Source organism: Lagopus muta, chromosome 3, assembly GCF_023343835.1.
Source record: "Lagopus muta isolate bLagMut1 chromosome 3, bLagMut1 primary, whole genome shotgun sequence".
Classification (NCBI taxonomy): Eukaryota; Metazoa; Chordata; class Aves; order Galliformes; family Phasianidae; genus Lagopus; species Lagopus muta.
In genome coordinates, this window is record NC_064435.1 from 87,571,681 (window position 1) to 87,585,559 (window position 13,879).

A 13,879-nucleotide genomic window follows, 5' to 3' on the forward strand; every position below is an offset into this window, starting at 1 on the left:
AAAGTAATGCTAAACACCTACAGGTATTTTCACCCCCTCTCCCTGTGTGACAAAGATGCTGCTTTTTTTCTTCTTTATGATTCTGACTTTCATTTGAGTTTCCCTACATGGCTGCATGGGGCTGCAGGGCATCAGCCCCAGCACAGAGCAGTTGCAATATCTTTCTGAGTTGGAATCTGGAAGGAAGAGTGAATGAATGAAGAGTGAAGCTACACAGTCTGCTCTTTGGGTGGAAATACGGAGTATAATTTAGTGGATGTGTTACACTGAGCTGAAGGAGTAGTGCTGGTTAGGACTGATGCAGCAGCACTCTTAAGTGAGGGATTTCTTTGTGCACGTGTCACTAGGTCTCCCTGTTAGTGCATACGCACACCACTCAATGTAGGACTGGAGTTTTTTTGGTAGTAATATCAGTCAAGACCATGAATAGCCACTTCCTTCTTGTGCTTAATGGCATAGAGTGGAGAAACTATAGCCTTCTCTTGGTTGCCTCTTGCTGTCAGAAGCAGAGCTGAAACTGAACTTCTTGAATCTACTTAGACTGCCATCACGTCTGTGGTATCCTGAACTGATTTTTCTCTGCAGAAAAATAGTCCAAAAATCAGCATACCTTGCTGTCCATTTTGGAATGAACGGATCCCTTGGTAAAGATAAACATAAATGCTTTTCTTCTCTTGAAAACCTGTATTTACCATCATACGCTTGGAACGTCTTTAAGTTTGCAGAGTTTCTCTTCTTGAGACGCATTTACTGAGAGCCTCTGAGCCATTGGATCAGCAGGCTGCATCCTGACTGCACCAACACCCAGCTATCTCACTTGGTAATGTTATTTTCAAGTTGCAAAAGAACTGGTGAAGGCTTTTGATTGCACTGAAATAGAGCCAGGACATACGCACCTACAGTTCTGGGGCTTGTGACCACTGACTGGGAGTCCTCAGGAGCACTGGGAGGAGGTGTGTGCTGGGGATCTGGAGGTGCTGGTGTTGTCTCTCCTGTTTGACTAGCTGCTTGCCTCTCCCCTGGCAGGGTGAGTTCATTTCAGTCCTTTCATGGGGCATTTTCATTCAGACTAGTAAGTTCAACAGATCCGCAGCTTGGTGTTAAGATCTTTTTCCTTTAATAATTTGGGCCAGCAAGGTAATTCTGGTTAAAAAACAAAAAAAACCCACCTTTTGTAGCTGCAGTATAGAGTTTATTTACACGTGAACATGAACCAATACGTGCTTCCAGAGCTGCGATACAGCTGAACCGCAGTGGAAATCTGGAACCTTACCGAGACTGCTTATAGGAAGTTTGGTTCCCTGCATTTAACCACAAATGTGGTCAATCTCAGGAGGGGCAAAAAACAGAGAGGAAGAAAGGTGGTAGCATTTGATTACCCTTATTCTCCTTGTTTTCTGATGCGTATTTGATGGATGAAATTCTAGCTACGTGAATAGTGATAATGTTGCTGACTAATGGTTCCTGTTTCTTCATTGTTGCACTTTGAATTTGAGGTAGAAATAGCAAGGCTTGTTTTCGGTGTGCTAAATTCAGTAGTCAGGTGCTATGATTAAGCAGCTGTGCTGCTTGTTAAACTGTTCAGCAATACTGAAGAAAATAACACGCAGGCAAGGATTAATTACCACTCCGAGGCCCTGTGGGCAGTCGCTAGTTTCATGCTCAGACTGAGATGCAAAGGCATTGTCATGACTGGGATCTGCAGCTGTGAGTGAGTGACAAAGGTGTTGGTGATGTTCTTCACCAGCTCACTCCAGACCCACGTCTTCTAGAAAGTGAAATATAACACTCTGATAGTCAGGGTAAACCTAATTGCTTGCTGGGTTAGGAAGGAAGGGAAAAAAGTGAACAGAGGATTGGGCCAATGACCCCTGGGAATGCTTCCCATGAGGGAAAGGATTTCCTGGAGTGATTCTGGGAGATGATCCAGGCTGGCAAGGAGCAGGCCAACTCAGCTGCCCCCTCTGTTGCAGCACCGTGCCGCGTCCTCAGCCATAGGAAGCCACGCCGTGCTCTGCTTCTGCAGCAGATCAGGAGCTTCACTGCCCGTGCATGTCCTCAGCATCTCCTGGAAGCAGTGGGGTGCATAACAAGAAGCCAACAGATGGCTCTGCAAAAGGAATAGGCGGCTTTTGTGCCGTTACTTACTGCTTAGGTTACCCAGTGCCTGCAGCTGCTGGCGCTTCGCCAGCAGTGCCCAAGGACTGACCCTCCCTCCCCATCTCCAGCTATCGGCTCGTAAAGGCTTGGAGGCAGCTTAGGAGCTTTGTGAGCACGTGGAGAGAACATTGCTACAGTCTTCTTAGTTCATAGGGGAAGCCCACAATTGCTTGAAATGAGAATCAATGTTTCCTTATCTCTGTGTTTGCACCATATCTTGTACCCTTGGCCTCCAGTCGGTGACTCCCAGGCTACATTTATTTTAATTACAGCCTGATGACTGGCATTGAAATAAGTGAAGCTATATGTGTAATTGTTGCCTGGGAGTTGTGTATATAGGGTGAACTTGTAACACTGGAGGCCTTTTCTGAAATCATCACTATCAGAAAATTTCTTCTTCCAAAGGACTGGCTTTTACAGGGTCTCACAAGACAGATTTTTAGCAGAGGAAAGTTAAGATGTTGTGGTTTTGGACGAGAGGTCACAGAATCACTGGAGGTATCAATTAGGATGGCTTTAACTGCCCACCGCTGCAGCTGATGGGCTTACCTCACATAGATTGTAAACGTGGGAGCTGCTGGTCAGATTAGCTGTAGGGAATGCCAGTTGTATGGGGCGTTCGTTGAGGAAGGTTGAGTTTTGTGGCCACGCTGGCAGCATAGCCTCCCTTTTCCTATCGAAGGGAACAGCGTGGCTGGCCTACATGGAGCTGAGTGTACCCACAGCGTGGCTGATTCCAACCTGCTGCACAGTTCAGTAACCAAAATACTGTGCGGATCTTCATCTTAACAGAACAAGGAGGTGTGTTGTTGTGGTTGGTGTTTGGAAGGAAGTCTCCATGTTTGAAGACAATTAGCGCGATGTTAATGAACTAACCAACCCTAGAGACAGCCTGAAACTGTCGGGCTGCAAGGCAGGAGTTGCCCTTTAATCTGTTATCTAATTTCAAGCATAACTATTTTGTTATTGATTACTTGGACAAAAGCATTCAAATGCATTTATCTCGCAATCCTTCTGCACGTTGCTCACTCCCAGGAGCCTCTGCTCTCTCCAGAACAGCTGCCAAAATTTCCATCTTTCTCCAAATACTTTCTACAGCACTGCTGTGTATTTAAACATTTGCAGGATAGTAAAATGTGAAAGCTGTGTAGCAATCTTATTTATTTTGGATTTTTGGGGGGATTTTTTTTTTTTTTTTAACACAAGGAACACTGTAACTCTGCCATATTTTTATTTTTATTTTTTTTAAATATTTGATTCAGTAAAATATATTTACCTGAAATGGCAGAATTTCCAGTTTGCCATGGAAAGCATAGGGCCGTGCTGCAGAATTTGTTCCAAGTGAGCACAGAGCCTGTGAGGTCTTGCCAGTGGGAAGTGTAAGGAGGGAAATCTTGAGGAAGAAGAGACTTGCTGCTATTGCCAACAGGCTCTTTTTGAAAGAGTAGAAGTTATGGATGTCAGGACAAGACAATACTGTTTCTTATTGCTTTATGCTTCTGAGATAGGCTGATGACTGACCAAGTGGGATATTTCCAGGATTGTCTTGGGAGTTCTTTTGTTTCATCTTAGGTAGGAACTTGCAGCCTGAGATAGTGAATTGTTCTTAAGTTTTCTTGAGTAATCTTGGTTTTACAGTTTGATGTCATTTTTAGTTATAGTTGGAATACTAATTAATGTAGAAAACAAGAGGTTTGCTGATGGGAGTTTCCAATGTCTGTTCTGAATTGTCTTAGCCTTCCTCCTACTGCATAGAGAATAAGTCCTTCCTATCCATGTACTTTTGAGAAAAGCCATCATACACTGGCTATTTTTGAACCTATTCCTTTCCATAATTACATGTAACTTTTATAAGTCTGTCTGGATGGAAAGATCCCGTAAACTTTGGGAGGGCTTTTGATCTAAATTTAAGGATGTCTAGTGTCCAGTTGTGAAACTGGCTGTTTAAGTTTGCCCTACCTACAGCTGCTCCAAGAGGAGAAGGATGAAATGGAGAGAAAAGTATATGTGTGAGAAGGGAATGATGACTCATAAATGAAACTGCATTGGAAAATGAAAAGGATCAAGGTGTACTGATCAAAAGAAAGAAAATTCTTGTGAAGAAGGTGCAGTCAAATCAGGTGGTCACTTATCTTCTGGATCGATTAAGGTACATCTGTGGAAGAACCAATGAGCCTGAACTGAATAGATAATTTTAAAGTAGGAAATCTATTTAAGGAAAGGAATTCTTTTTAGTGCAGTCTTTAAGTGATATTTATGTGCTAGATTCCACTGGAAGACTTTGCAGGCTTTTGGAAAATCCCATTTAGCTGTCCGTTGCCTGTGGAATAGTTTTAACAACTGCATGGGCATACAGCAAAGCAGGCAGTAGGAAGGGAGGGAGGGGGAAGGCAGCAATGCAAGAAGCTCAGTGGGCTTTCTCTGAACTTTATTCTGAAATCCGATGTGATCAACAAATGCTTGTGCTTCTGTTTTCATCCTAAGCACTGTCTCTTTCACCTCCCTGCTCATGTTATACTCTTAGTATGCTCATGTAATACTTCAGATTTATTCTGACATCCCCGAAATTTGGGATATCCAACTGTCTTGAAATAAACCTTTCTTTAGGGTTCAAGTAGTATGCAAGTAGAAGACTGGGATTCTTCTGTACATGGAACTGCAAAAGGTGCTTGTTCTGTTTCTTAAAATATTTACCAGCAGCACTTGATAGCCAACTCTTTCTACCTTCACCCTACTTCTTTTCCTAGTTTTCTTAATCGCCAACCAAAAGTTAAAAGATAACAAAGATGCAGCTGTCTGCCGTGCATATGAGATTGTTCTGAAGGATTTGTGATTTCTGTAAAATATTTTGATTTTAAAAATATAGCACCGTCAGTATGACATGAGATTAAAAATTGGCTGAGTGACATTAGGAAATGGGATCTTTTGGCAGGTCCCAGTGAGTATTTGCATTAATTCCAGTACTGTGGTAGGCTTTCATCTTTGTCCCAGAAGTAAACAAAAAAAACCTGTAACTGATAGTAATTGCTAGCAGAATAGTAAACGATAATGGAATTCTCACGACTTGCTCTGTAGGCACATTCAAACACACTGTGTCTTTAATACAGCCAAAGGCGAAGTTGTAAGCCAACGAACAGGGAATGTAAGCTATGCTTTATGAAAGAGTGCCTGTATCCTGAAGGCAGCACTTCTGAAGCTTGCAGTTGACAAGCAATCGTGCATGAGTTTCCAGTGCAATGGTGAGGAGTGATGGGGCATCCTGGGATGTATGTAAAAGGAATGGGAAAGGGGATTCCTTGCCTTAGTAAACAGTATAGCACATACTAGAGTAATAACACAATTCAGTGCTAGCATCTGTAAAGAGAAATATTGAAAATTGAAGATGATGCTAAACAGGGTTGCGAAAGTTATTTGGGTTCTGAAGGAAATATCTCACTGTGCAACTTGCACAGGGATAATTTGACTGATAGGCAAGATAAAAAATTATGAGGAGTGATTGATAAAGCTGATGGTTTTGCTGTGTTTCAGAAGGACCTTGATGGGTTGAGAAAGTAGCTGGCAGGTACCTGAGAAATTTAGCTAAGGAAAAGTATAAAGCCCAGCTTCTGGGGAGGAACAGCCCCAGGCAGTAGGGCCTGTTGAAAAGCAACTCTGCAGAAAAAGTCCTGGGGCCATGGTGAATACCAAGATTACCAAGAGCCAGCAGTGGCAAAGAAAACCAGCAACCACTCAGGCTGCATTAGACGTTGCATCACCAGCAGGCTATGGAAAGTGATGCTTGCTTTCTGCTCAGTGCAGGTCAGATGTATCTGGAGCACTGGGACCGGTTTGGGCTCCCTAGTACAGGGGAGACATGGATGTACTGGAGTGGGTCCATGAAAGGGGTTGCAAAGGTGATTAGGGCCTTGAAGTGTCTGATGTATGAGAACAGGCTGAGAGAGCTGGGACTGTTCAGCATGGATAAGACAAGGCTCAGGGAGCTCTTATCACTGCATGCAAACATCTGATAGGAGGGAAGAAGATGGAGCCAGTCTCTTCATGGTGATGTTCAGTGACAGAACAAGAGGCAAAGGGTGCAAACTGAAATACAGTGAATACCATTTAAATATTTGAAAATGCTTCCTTTCTCAGTAAGATCAAATTTTGGAATGGGCCTCTCCAGGAGGTGCTGGAGTCTCCATCCTTTGAGATGCTCAATATCCAACTGGACTCAGCCTGACTAACCTGCTCAAGTTGCCCCTGCTTTAAGCAGTAGGGGTGAACTAGATGACTAGACTTGGGAGGTCCCTTCCCATCTCAGCTATTCTTCAAAATGACTTTTAGCATTGGTGAATATGAGCACTTCAAGAACTTACTCTTGAAACTGAAACAATGCAACATTGAAGTGGAAACTTTTTTTCGAGTGAGGGGAAGATAATATTGAGTTGCTACCTACAAGCAGAATGAATGTCTTGTTAAGAGGTGTGCTTTATCATTTCAGAGCTGACTTGAGGTCAGGAAGTCCATATGTCTGCTCTTTGATGAGAGCAACTGTGTTCATTGTCCTTTCTGACAGATAGTTGCTCATTTGACTTTCCTGTAGCAGGTTCTGAAATTGCCTGGCAATCTCTTCCTGTCCTTGGCTAAAAGGTGGTTTCAAGTTACTAACTGCATAGCAACTAGGGGAAACCTAGTGGTTTGTGATGTGTAGAAGGTCATATTAGAAAGTATCTTTGATCAAAGAATGTGTTAGAGAGAAAATGCAATTTATGTATTTATTATTTTCATTTTAAAATTTCAGACTTCAAGGTAGTAGTCATTTTTTCTGGATAAGTCATCTCAAGGTAATTAGTTCAGAGAACACTTAGTGAAAGTGATGAAGTAAGTGAAGTGGGTAGATCATTTCTTCTGGTTCAATTTTTTGCATGTCCTTGCTTGACTCTATGGCTTGAAATGTTCCGCTTCACCAGAGCTAAAAGGGATTGTTTTTTGAAACATACATTGAAATATGCAAAAGAAAGCAACGTTCACTTATTTTCCCCAATAGGTTTATTCCCTGTGAAAGCACATCTGTGCTGAGCGTTGTCTTGCAAATTAGGCTATCTCGTCAACTTTTTACATTGCCCTGTCCATGGCATGAGGGAATTTACTCTGATGTGAAAAAGAAAATCACGAGAAAATCATTCATCATGTCATCTTTTCTTTTTCTTCTTCTTTTTTTTCTCTCTCTCTACCACTGTGACTCAGTATATCCCACCATTTGAACAAAATAATTCATTGTGTTTTGCCAGCGCTCTTGAATTGTTCTGCTCCCTTCTGTTATAAAATACTGCTGAGGTAGGATGTGGTTTATCTGTTCTTTGTGACATTACACAGAGTTTAAAACATTAAAAACTCTGCTATCTTTGCACCATGAAAGCTGTCTACTGCCAAACTGGCTGCTGAAGTAAGGGTGTATACAACAGCTGCCCATTTTGGCATGGTGGTAGAAGGGCTTAATCTTTAGCCACCCAGGCTGGGTGGAAATCAGTTTAGTGTGTGTGCAGAAAAATGCACTGGAAAGAAATGTGGTGGCATTATTCTCTCCTGATCTAAGATGAAGGTTGCTGGCCACGAGAAGGATCTACAGGTTCCTGCTCTCTTTGTGTGCTATGTTTCTGTGACTTTCTGCTGATTTGGACCCTCCTTTGTGACTCCTTCTAGGAAAAGATTCTTTTGGGTATTTAAACTGTGTCTCCTGTTTCATGGGCACTTGTTATTTATTTTTGTTACTCTTGCATATGGAAGAGTTTATTATGTTAACTTCTTCAAGGTTACTTAAGGATTTTTGTGTGTGTGTGTGATACCAGTCACTTAGTTTTCAAAATTGCACCTCGCTAACTGTCCGAGAGTGGCTTATCAGTCTCTTCTTGCAAGCTGCATTTTATTTTAGGATTTATTTGTTGGGATAGTGTTGGGACTTCCTTGAAGTGAGATGGCAGAATGCCTCCACAGTTTAGATAACTTGCAGAACTACCCTATATTACAGTCTGTGCTTAGAGCACTATGCTACTTCTCAGTGCCTGGCCCTGGGCAGTGCAAATGATTGCATCTCATCAAGGTCTGTTGTCTCTTGAAACTTTTTGTCAACTTTCCCAATGTCCTTTGGAATCTATCTATATATATATATTTATCACCCTAAATGGACTCAAAGTACATTTATTACTTTTGAGGAGTATAGCTGTGTGTTTTTATGGTTGTATGGAGCTAGGTTAAGGAAGTACTTCTAAACAAAAGGTTTTACTACTTTAGATCTGACTTCACATAACTAATTAGAATAATTGAACAAGTAGTTAAATGTAAGAACAGTCGTGCCTCAGGCAGTGAATTGAAAATACAGAGTCAAGGTTAGTGCTGACTTTTTCTAAGAGAGGATTTTTCTCCTTTGAGGGGATGCATGAATACCCAACACATGGGCTGATGTGCATCTCAGTATTTAAAACTTACTGCCTTTTAGTTCGCAGATCCCTGCTATAGTTTCTGAAGCGTTTGCATGTGGATCCTCCCAGGCGTTCTTTCAGAATCAAGTGACAGAATTAGTGGGCTCTCTCTAAGCCCACTGTCAGTTGTAAGTGAACCAGCATAGTCCTTTGCTGTGCTGGTGTATAGTGCATAGTCCATAGTGCTGTGCTGGTGGAATTCTGCAGGGTGTTCAGTGTGGAGTGCGAGAAGATTTGATATTTTGGGATGGGGACCTCTTGAAGTGCAGACCTGTTTGGGCAAGAAATCTTTCACTCTAAGAACTATATTGGTACAATTCCACAGACACAATAGGTACAATTCCACAGTTCTCTCCTTTATGCATCTTGTATCCAAGGAAAACAGAGCTTGAGATGCTGTGGCTTAGGTTAGCAATTTAGTGAGCAAACCTTGTGATGCAAGCCCAATCTTGCATCATTACAGCGCATCTACCCTGAGTTTGCACTGGTGTAGCTATGCAAGGGCTCCTTCCTCTTTCCCTGAAAAGTACAGAGCCTCTTCGTTTTGTAAGTGTTAAATCTCATTAATTTTGTCATCCTGGAGACTTTTGTGACTGTGTTCTGTATCAGCATTCCATGAGTAAAGATTAAGTATCATCCTTATCATTCTTTCACTATACACACCTAGCATTTTAGATCTTTAGCTTTCACTTGTGCATCTGATACTCTGGCGTTTACTGGAATTTTCTCCAAGGAAGTTCATCCCAGCCTATTCTCCATTTCTGTTAATGCCCTTCTTCACTACTTGTTTGTTCAGTAGACAATTTGGTAGTTGAGTGATTGTGTCTGAAATTTATTATTTTCTAAGTATTTGTGCTAATTTTTGCAAGACAGTGGAAGCCACTTAATGGAAGTAATCCAGTCTCAATCTTACTTTGAAGTTAATGACTTTTTACAGAGTACTTTAAGAAGTTACTTAAATGCAAAAGATAAAATGCTTTTTAGAACATATTTTGAGAGAGATTGCTTTGCAATTATTTTTCAATGGGCCAACCTTATAATGGTGCAGAAGATGTTTCCCTTGTCCCGGTTCTGCAGTGGTCTCACCAGTCAGAAGTTTTAAAGTAATGCCTGAAATATTGCAAGCAGCTCTTCAGCCAACTGAAGCATCAGTGACCTCCACTATGTAAATCTAAACAGTCAGTTTCTTCTTTGGTTTTATCGTTCTGTGTGATGTGGGAAGTGTAAGTGTTTGTCAGTGTAGTTATTACATAGGTATGGAACCGAAAGGAATTACAGAATCACAGAATGGCTGGAAGGGGCCTCAGGGATCATGAATCTCCATCCCCCCTGCCACATGCCAGTGACAGCAGTGCATCCCATGGAGTTGGTCTTTTGTCACATCCGGCCCTGCTGCCTATTTGAAAGTTCAATGGTGGGCCTGCTTTCTTCAAAAGATGGCTGTGGAGAGAAATTGCTGACACGATCTGCAACTGAAAACCCCTCAGCCTTGGCCAGGAGGCAGCAGTCTTGCTGAAACAGTTTCTTGGAATTGGGTGTGCACAAGCATATGGTAGTTCTGACATTGTTGTGTAGGCCTGGATTGATGTTAAAGCCTGCTAGTGGTGGAGGCTGGGCTTGGCCAGCACAGCCCTGGCACTGGGAGCAATGATGGGGATAAAATGTCTGCCTGCACCCACTCACCCCCAAAACCTACATCCAGGATTCCCCAGTGAAATGCTGATCTCTGTGTACAACTCACAGCTGCTTGTCGCTACATTTTCTGGAAGTTTTGTCTCTAGAGTTTCCACTTAACCAAGCAGGTTCATCCCAAGTGGGATGAAAGAGCAGTTTTTGCATTGAGCAGTTCTCAGGATTACTCAGAGACAGGTGTGCTCCTCACCTTGGGCAGTTTCAGCAGTTGAGATGAAAACTGGGTGCAGTTTCCTGAAAATAACTTTTCATATTTCAACATGAAGTGGTAACCGAAGTCTTCAAGTTTGGTGCACTGAAAAGCCATTGCTTCCAGTAAGAAGTCAGTAAGAAGTAATTGTTTCATATTGGGTGGAAAAAATTGCAATAGAGAGATTTCAGATGATTCATTTCCTATGCAGCATAGGTGTAATTCTGTTGAGGCTTGAAACGTGGTTTATGCTTTGGTTTTTTCCTTGCGTAACCATTGTATTGTCCTTCCTGATCTAGTGAAAAGAGTACAAAGTGCTGCACCACTGTGGGAGATGACAAACTGAGCATTTTGGCAGTGGTGAATGTGCTGAGCTCAGGCCTGACAGTGCATGGGCAGATTGCATGGCATTGAAGCAGACTGAGGAGCAAGAAAATGGAACAACTTCATACAACTTCTGCTGACCTTGGTTGCATTAACGGTGGTGAACATGAGATGATACCCTGACTTTCTGGCAGGTCAGCTGCCTCAAGGTGTCGAGATGAGAATCAAAGAGCAGTCGTACTCCAAGATTACAGTTCCTCTTTGACAAAAATGCCCAACTGGCTGTAGGTCAAGGGGAAAACATCAGTTTTCATGGCTATGTTTCTCTGCTTCCTTGGTTTGGAGCAGGTCCTTTTGTTTAATTTATAAGTGTTGAGCTGTCTGCAACCGCTGAGCATATCTGAAAGCTAATGTATTCGTTTCAGTGGGTGTAAAAATGGCATTGTATGATGTTCTGCAGTAATAATAACTGGGAGGCAGTCATGATACTTGTGTATTTTTTCTTTGGCAGCAACCTCTGCATAATTCAACCTGAGAAGTGAAAGTCATTGCTGGGCTCCTCTGGCTTGAATCCTACATTCAAGCAGGGATCTGCTGCTGAAACTTAACCGCCTACATTTGAATTTTTTTGAGCTAAATACAAGTCTTACGGTTTGATATTTAAGTGCTTGCAGTTCATGGCTTCCTTAATACTCCTGATACTTCTCTGGGAATCATGAATATTGGAAATAGGATGGTTTGATAAAGCCTTGAAAGAAGCTTCATTAGCGTAACACTATTGGCCTTCAGCTCTCAGGGTCAAATGCTGGTGAAGATGGGCTTCAAATGATCAGGGTGTAGTTTAATTTGATAATTATGTGAGGTACCTGTTACAGAATTATAAACAGAATTAGACATGCAGAGGAGACTTCCTCCTAATACTAGTCTACATTAAAACCAAACAGCAATTCAGCTTCACTGACAAATTGTTTTTGATGTAGATGAATACTAGGAGAAAGTTCCCCTTTGTATTTACCTTAATTAAAATGATAAGTGATACCTAATGAGCTGAGAGCTTAGGAAACACAAATTGATGTTGTGGAAGAGATTTATTTATCTTTTTCCTTTTTACTACAGTTTCCATTTTCTAAGAAGAAAATGTGAGGTTCCTGTGGCAGAGTGAGTTTTGTAGGGCAGTTTTTATAACCTGTACTTTCACTTGACTTAAAATGTTTCTTTATAAGTTACTTTAAATACCAGATGTTTGTCACACTATAATCACAATAATCCAGGTGAATAAGTAGCGATATTGCAGACTGACATCTTCCTCATGTAGGTTTTACAATGTATTTGATTCTAGAGGCACTATTTTTGTGCAGCTTTCTCTATACTTTCACCTGAGTCCAGTGGATGAGCTATATATGTAAAATGTAATTTGAGGTGATTCAAGTGCCATTCCTTTTCTGTTTTGGAAGGGAACACACTTTTGACGGAGAAGGAATATTCTGGGGGAGAAGCTTCTCAGAAGCTCCTTTTTAGAAACATACTTTAAGTTCTTTTTACATACAAGTGCTTTAATTCCAGTCTATTCTGTGTCTCCCTACTTATTTTCTTAAACCCTCTTTTTATGTTTCTCTCCTCTCATGATTAACTTCTGAAACAACGGTTTAAATTATTGGTAGCTGTGTGTTGGGGCAGATATATCCTCATTGACAATTTAAATCCATTTCCTTTCCAGGAGGTTGGATTGTGAAGTTATTCAATCGTTGCTCAACAAATATAGGTACAAAACAAGGACTTGTCACTAGGAGTCAGAAGGCAGCACTCCGATAGTCTTCTTGTACCTTATTGATGGATGACCTGAGTGTTTCCTCACTTCTGAGTTAGCCCCTGCAGAGGGCTCTCCTGCTTTCCTGTTTGCCCCTTTTGCTGTTTTTTGGTCTTTCCTGGTGTTAAGGTGTGCTGTTTGCTCCATCCTCACCTTGGCCCTCACATATCAGAGATGGTGCAATCACACGTTCTCAAAAAGAAGGGGCTGTATCTCCTCAGTCAGTGGAGGATAAATTCTCTTGGCATATGAACAGTTCTGTGAATTCACTCAGAGGTGTCCTTTTCCTTTGGTTCTTCTTCTGTATTCCTTCACCATCAAGCTCTGGCTTAATTTATGCTTTCAAGACGCTCGCTTTCTTCTTTGCAGCCCTTGACCTCTGGAACAATTTTCTAGAATCCATGCCTCATGCTTTTAAACTGTGTTTTAAAATGATTGCTTAATTTTGAAAATGTAAAGAAATGCCTATCATAACTGAACGTGGACTTATAAAGCATTTGTATGATGACTTTCTTGCTGCAGCCAACATTTATCTGTGCTGTCTGGGTAGGCTTGGATCCCCTCCCCAGCAATATCTGCGTTGTGGTGGCATACAGAAAAGCTGCCATTTTATCTTCTCCTAGCAATTGTAATATCTTCTAGAGCCAACGCGAGGCTTAGTCATCTGCTCCTACTTAACCTGCTCAGCTTGGTCTTTGCTGCAAGGCACCAGCAGTGGCTCAGCTGAGTGCTCAGACGCATTTCTCTGACTTGCTTCCAAGCTCACCAGCAGCTATCGTCTACATACAGAACTCCTTCCTCACCATGCTTGGTCATTCTCAATCTTCCTGTTTTCTCTGCCCAGACAACCTCAAACTGGCATTGCTTTGTGACTTCTCAGCCCAATTTTCTTGGAGTGAGTTATTTTCTATCCTCATCTCTGCAAACTTTGTCCCATTTTAGAACTCATTCAGAGTTCAGCTTTTGTCTGTTGTGACACAAATGAGACAGCTGCTGCTGTGTTACGTCTTGATGGCCTGCTAGGGAAATGAGCAGGGGCATGAGATGGGTCCAGCTCTGAGTGGGACTTCCTGGGAGATCACACAAGAGCTGTGCTGCTCACAGCTGAAACATGTTTATTTTGAAGATGTATCCATGGGTCTTTTCCAAGTGTTTGTAAATTTGGGATTTTAAGGCAATAGAAATACATGCTCCTGTCTGAGATCATCCTTCTATCAAATTTGACATCTGCTCAACTGCATAAAGGGT

General features: G+C 41.8%; 1 protein-coding gene across 4 annotated transcripts in view; it reads left to right on the forward strand.

Annotated features, from left to right (window-relative positions):
• The window catches only part of E2F3 (E2F transcription factor 3), a 42,875-nt gene that overhangs the window by 12,622 nt on the left and 16,374 nt on the right, over positions 1-13,879 (forward strand). The window lies entirely within an intron of this gene.